Genomic DNA, 7,008 nt, shown 5'->3' on the forward strand with positions numbered 1-7,008 from the left:
AAACATAATGTAGCAATGGAAGCAAGTAGGGAGAAGCTCGAGATGGATGGATGGGGGAACGGATGGATGGGAAGATGGAAAGAGAGTGAGGGAGGAATGGAGGAGAGGATACACAGGGAAGGAAGGAAGGGGGATCTATCTAGTTCTGCTGGATGAGTCACTCCTGCACGCAGGCGCGCTCCCTCCCTCTCTCTCTCTCTCTCTCTCTCCCTCTCTCTCCACCATCCATGGTGAAGAGGAGGGCTTCCTCATCAAACCGAATCAGACCACAATTCCCCACTGGAGGGCGAGTGTGATACAAGCAGAGAATAGACGGGACACATGCAGCGATAGGGATCTAACAGAAAGAGGGGGAGAGAGAGCGAGAGTGTGTGTGAGAGAGAGAAGAAACAGCAGCTGGAAGAGAGAGAGAGAGAGAGAGAGAGAGAGAGAGAGAGAGAGAGAGAGAGAGAGAGAGAGAGAGAGAAGCTGGAAGAGAGAGAGAGAGAGAGAGAGAGAGAGAGAGAGAGAGAGAGAAAATCCCGGCCCCCGGACACTGCAAAGCATCATTTTTCCCCCCCACCATCCACCATCGGATTAAATCTGCAGCCCCGTCCTGGATCAACCAACACAAGTAAGAATTTAAAGCGATCATGTACCAAATGTTATCTAGTGCGGAGAATGGACTATATCGGTACGATGTGAGTGTGTTTGCACGCGTGGTGGTGTTGTAGGTGATGTCTGTGTGATGTTGATAAAGTGCCAAGAGGTTTTTGGTGTTATCCTCCCCATCATCAGTCAGTCAGATGTCGGTCTCTCTCTTTAACACACACACATACACGCGCGTGTGCGCACACACAGCTGGGAGTCACAGTTCTAGCATTCGCTATGCAGCAGCTACTAGCAGCCGAGGCTGACATACATATTATGTCTTATTGTATTCATCGTTGGCGTTTTGGCTGTGTTGAATGATAACAGTGCTTCACGCGGGCGCACAGCATGTGTTTCAGGGCATAAACGGCCTCAATACATCAGCGATCAGAAGTTGATGAAACGTGCAGGCAGGAGAACATATTGATGTTTCCTTTTCCTAACGGAAGCTAACCGCTAGCTCTCCATATAGGCTCACTGCTGGACTGGCCGATGCAAAGCGCACACAGTGTCCATGTACAAGTCACCGGGGCACGGCACTCACACATACATGCACACACATCACATGGAGCAGATAGCGTCCGTTTTTATGTCAACACAATGGACTTGGACCAGCTTCGGTGATCAGTGGTTCCCCAGCATTGGCTGCAGGGTCGGGACTAACCTCGCCTACCAGGCTTTCTCCCGGTCGGGACCATAGAGCTATAATAATAAGGGGTCGGGACCCATTTGTGGGTCGCGAACACATCTCATGGGTCCCTTCATTTTTCGTTTCCTACATTTTGTTTGTAATTATGATTATTTCAAAACCTTTTCAAAAAACATTACCCAAAAAGCGAAGATTTTGATGCATTTAAAAAATGCAATGTAATATAGAAATGCAAAGTAATATAATAAATAAAAAGAAAAGTCTTAAGAAATTCCATACATTAGAAAACAAATGTCAGAAGACTAAGATCTACAAGCGGCGCTTTGGTTCCACTGGATAAAGAGAATACACATTCAGGCACAGGCGCGCATGTCATACGTTAATGCTAACGTTACTGCTGCTAAGTTATGTTAGCCCATAATAGTCATCGTTATGTCATGCTTCTGTATTAGGCTACTGCAATGTTTTTATCTTGTTTTTAAAACCACCCGAACGTGTTGCTGTTACTGAGACAGCAACAGCAGCAGCAGGGACCATAGAGAGAACAGTCAGAGAAGGTATTGAGTACGACACGTTATTTAAGAATAACGGTATGCACTTATTAATTAACATTATTGAACTGATTATGTTGGTTTCATCTTTGGGCTTTATTTTTTTGCCGTATCCGAAAATAATAAGGATTGGCACGGTTTGTTTGTTTGGTGTGCGCTTTAATTCACCTGGGGCTGTCTTGCGCCCTATATGTAGGCTACTGCCACCTGTTCAGAATCATGCACGCGCACGGTCAGTCCATGTGCAGTAGCCAGTAGCCCATTGCTGTCGTGTTGGTTAATTTAGACATGCAGAAAAGAGGGGGGGCAATACACTCTAGACTCCAGACTGTATTTTGTCAGCATAGCCATAGTGTTTTAGGGATGGTTGAGTAGGAGGGTGCTGGGTGGGTGTAGATTTTATATTGCTGCAATGTCCTTGTCCTGTGTTGCTGCCGCTGCTGCAGGAGAAACCTGAACCATTACTCAAAGGTAATGCGTTGTTTCTCTGGTTTGTTGACACTGCACTGTGGCATAAACGCTTTGCCAGTGATTACAGAGGCAAACATTATCCACCCTCACACAATAACAATCCCTCACCTGTGGCTCAAAAAACCCCAACACTGTTAGTGATGAATATAGGTTTGCTAAGAAGCTTAACGGCTCACCGGGGGCGTGGAGGGAGGTGTTTTTCTATTTGTTGACATTTATTGGACTGGAGTTTGGAGGGTATTGTAATTGTTAAGAGAGTTTGTCAGTGAGATGGAGGGGGAAAACACAGCACAGCTCTTAAGCCTAATTTATGCTTCGACGACGCAAGGCATCAACACTTCCTCTCAGTTGAATATACAGTTATTGGCTACTGTAGATTATTTTTGTTGAGCCGTTGAAGCATCAATCAGGCTTTAAAGCGACCGACTAATGGTGATGAGAATTTGTACGTTTTACAGTTTATGTCAGACACTATTACCTGGAGTGACCAACAAACAGTGGTATTTCAGTCACACAAACTCACTCCTGAGCTTTAGTGTAACTCTGGGAGTGTATATATTGGCCTACACAGAAGGCTATCCTGAAAGTGTATATTTTTACGCCCCCAGAGTCAACGCACAGGATTTAGAAGTTTAACTTGTTCAAGGATACAGGCAGGTCTCCTGGCTGCAGTCGGGACTGGAACACTGGATTGAACTATAGCATTTATAGTTGTATTCTCCCAGAACCTGGCAGAAAAAGCCCACGACGAGAAAAGGGTGAAAACCACCTGTTCTACAAAGAGGGAAAATGTTTTTGTGCCGGGTGTGCTCACTGTGCTGGTGTTCTTTCTCCAATGCAGCACATTTATTGTTTCATCTGTGTTGAAATTGGAAGTTTTAGAGCAGCAGAGTTGTATCTCCCCCCTATCTCACCATCTCTCTCCTGACATTTAACCAGACGGAATAACAATATCTCTCTTATGAGTCACAGAGAAGGCAACATAAAAAGAACCAAACGCACTGTGTGGATGCAAGTGCAGCATCTTTAACAGGGGACCTCATGACCCAAGCCCAAAATCGCAGCACACATCTCGTCTTCTTCAGGGCTGGATATATCAACATATGTACGGTGAACCCATCATCATTATGGGTTTGTGGATGTGGCCTGTGTGTAATGTGTGCACACAATATAGAGGTGCGTGTGTACAGTATGTGTATGTGTGCACACAATGATCTTGTTATTTTGACTGTGCTTCGGCGCTAGATACAGGTAATTTTCTTCTGCTATCTGTTGCCCTCAATGGCAACATTTGGCACTGAAAAGGGAAGTTAAGTTAGTGGAGCATAGTCTAGGAAGAAATCTAGATGAATGGTGTATTTCCTTCATCTGAAAGAATTACTTCTCATGCTCAACCAAAACATTAAAGAGGCAGAGCTGCTTACTTTGTAGGTCTAATTAGTGACTACAATCGATGATTAAAACCATCGACTGACTGCTAAACCCTGCCCATCTTACTGTATCTCTTCCCCAGTAGACTGAACATTTTTGCTTTCCTCTGTTGACAAAATCAATAACATTCGATCTAATTTCAACAACGCTAATGTTTCCACTGATTAATCCCATCATGCACATGACGTCCTCATGCAGCTTGATAATGCTCAAAATTCTATCCTCCTAGTCCTGCATGATTTAATAGTTGCTTTTGATACTATTAACCGCTCTACATGTATCTTTATTGAATCTTTGTTTAAATAAGTGGGTGGGTATCCCAGGCTGTCAAACATTTTCCAAAAAAAGAAATTGCAGATCTACAAAGTGACTCATTGTAAGCTCATTGTAAGCTTGACAGCTATTTCCGGTATTATTACGTAGCCTATTTTTGAAAGGATAACATTATTAAATGTCAGTCATGTCTTCATATAGAAAATACAATAACAAACAGGTGGTAAAAGAGGTTACTATAGTAAAAAGAGTAGATGGTGCTCATGGATCAAATGGGATCAAGACATGAACAAACTGAGGCGGTCCTGGAACTCAAAGGTTAATGTGTGTTAACCATTTTCGCCCTGATGAAGACCAGTGTGGTCTTTTACCAGCAGTTGCCCTTTTACCTTGAGTGCCCGGATCGCCTTGTTTTTTCACATATATATTTCAGTTATTTATTTGTCAGATCTTCCCTGTGCAATCTTTGTTTTACGAAGACTAAAAGGCAAACAGAAACATATATTTTTTATTCACATGTTCTAATGCCAACGCCAAAAAACAATCAAATTGTTAATCGCGATTATTTGTATGCAAATAATCGTTAACTTAAATTTTGTAATCATGACAGCCCTACCTGTTTGTCAAACAGGAATTGTTCAGCTTGTTATAGACAACTGCCCCTATACTCCAAGTCTGAGCCCGCCATGTTCAATCCATGATCCCATCCTTTTCTCAATTGTTAACTCGAGTTAATCTTGTTAGCAAGTTTAATTGCATCTCTTACTATTTATTTTTTAAGATTTGTTTTGGGGCATGTATGCCTTTATTGATAGGACAGTAGACTGACATGAAATGGGGAGAGAGATGGGGAGTGACACGCAGCACAGGTCGTCGGGATCGGGACTCGAACCCGCAACATGCTGTCAGGCATCAGAGCCTATGTGGTATGCGCCGGACCGGTAGGCCAGCGGCCGGCCCTGCATCATATTGGTACCCTCTCTCCATTACTGCCTGACCGCCTGAAGAAACTGATACGAATGAATTTCCTTATTCAAAATTCAGAGAAAACTCATGTTCTTCTTATATGTTTCTTTCTGAAGGCCTTCTGGCCTCAATATTAAACCCTCTTAAAGAAACCGGGGTGTATCTGAACTTTGACCCACACATAAACAAGCTTATGAAAACTAGCTGTTTCTAACTCCAGAACATCGCCAAAGATCTAATCAATATCAAAGAAATCTAGAATTACTAATACATACATACTGTACATAATACATACCCTAACCCTACCAGTCAAAAGTTTGGACACAGCTTCTCACACACATTGAATGAAAGCTGTGTCCAAACCTTTGACTGGTAGTGTACATACATACATACATACATACATACATACATAAATACATATCCACATTTTGTCATCCCTTGACTAATGCTCTTTTCTCCTGTCTCAGCCAAGCAGCCCCATCCTGCAGTATAGCTCATACAAAACACTGCAGCCAGGCTGCTAACCAGATCCAATGGACCATAGATCCCACATCACACCCACCAACCAAACTTTTACTGTTATTATGTTTTAATTCTGGACATTTTTAGACTTATTCCATTCATTTATTTCATAAAGACCAACCTAATGACCTCATATGTATTTGCAGTTAAGTGTGTTTTCTTGTGGGACGTCAAGTGGCCCACCACCATCCATGTTTACCGGTGTATGGCTTGTTTGAAAGGCTCAGTTACTCATTCACTCACTTGCCTCTTTCAGTGAGGCCTTCCTTCATTCATCAACTGGCCTTCATTAGCTCTCCTGTCTGCCGCCATCTGCTTCTTTTGAATACAGTGCAACCCTTTTCATATCAAGGTCCACTATTTATTCTGCATTTGAGCCAAGGACCTCCATTTGATGAGAGTTAGCCTCTCAGACCCAAGACTTAGAATATCTTGTTGTCGTTGGATAACATTTTGTCCACAATTCCATGCTGTATTGACCATAGGAGAGATAGCAGGCAAACGTTAATAATGCAAATTAATAATTCTTCTATATTCTCCAATTGTGTAGACTAGTAAGTAATGCAGGTGTTTAACAATAATGTAACTCTTGAGAGTGTAAAATGAAACCAAACATGGGTCCATTTGGTTACAAACTCTCCATCATTTAGTTGAGAACCACCTGGAACCCCCTCAAGGACCACCGGTGGTCCCTGGACCACTGGTTGAGAACCACTGGACTACATGATCAGGTCTTCTCTTGCACTGCAGTTTCTACTCCCAGCCACCATTAACAGCACTATATCAGGACACCACATGGACTTATAAGGCCAGAGAGAGAGAGAGAGGATTCATGGGAGTGGAAGCACACACCGGCAAACAGATGGAAAGAATGATAGACAAGAGAGACACTGGGCAGGAAGTTTTCAGTCAGACTGACAGATGGACAGACGTGCAGTGAAGATTGTCAGACTCATATTTTCAGTCAGACTGACAGACGTACCACTTGGTACAACACTGACTGGAAGCGCTGCTGCTTCTGTCGCAGGCTGCGCTCAACATATCTGCCCTTATTGTTAGCGTCTGACAAGCCAAGGCTGCGTGGAAGCCGTCTGTCGATATTGTAATTTACTGTATGTTATCCCTGGCAGAGGAGAAGAGGAGGGGGCGGTGACGGAATGCGCTTGTCTCTCCACATTGCTCTGTTACCGCTGCCCCACTGTACCGTCTAGGATTTTTTGAGATATCAGTCCAAATAAGTCTGCACTCTGATCTTCTCTTCTCAAGTTCTTTTTTTAATTCCACCTCTTGTCTTTTTGTTGTTGTTGTTGTCTCTGCAGGCCGAGACATGAGTTTCTCCCCCTGAAGGAACTTCTACTGAATTGGTGAGTTTTTAAGGCCTCTCGTCTGCTGGTGATAATCTGGTCTAAATGTGACTTCATACTTGGTTGTGCAACGGTGAGGTGCATCTAAAATAACCGATCTACAGGCTCACACGTCACCGGCGCACAACCATGTCTAAAACAGGCGTAAGGA

Source organism: Nannobrachium achirus (assembly GCF_963921795.1).
Source record: "Nannobrachium achirus genome assembly, chromosome: 16".
NCBI classification, from domain to species: Eukaryota; Metazoa; Chordata; class Actinopteri; order Myctophiformes; family Myctophidae; genus Nannobrachium; species Nannobrachium achirus.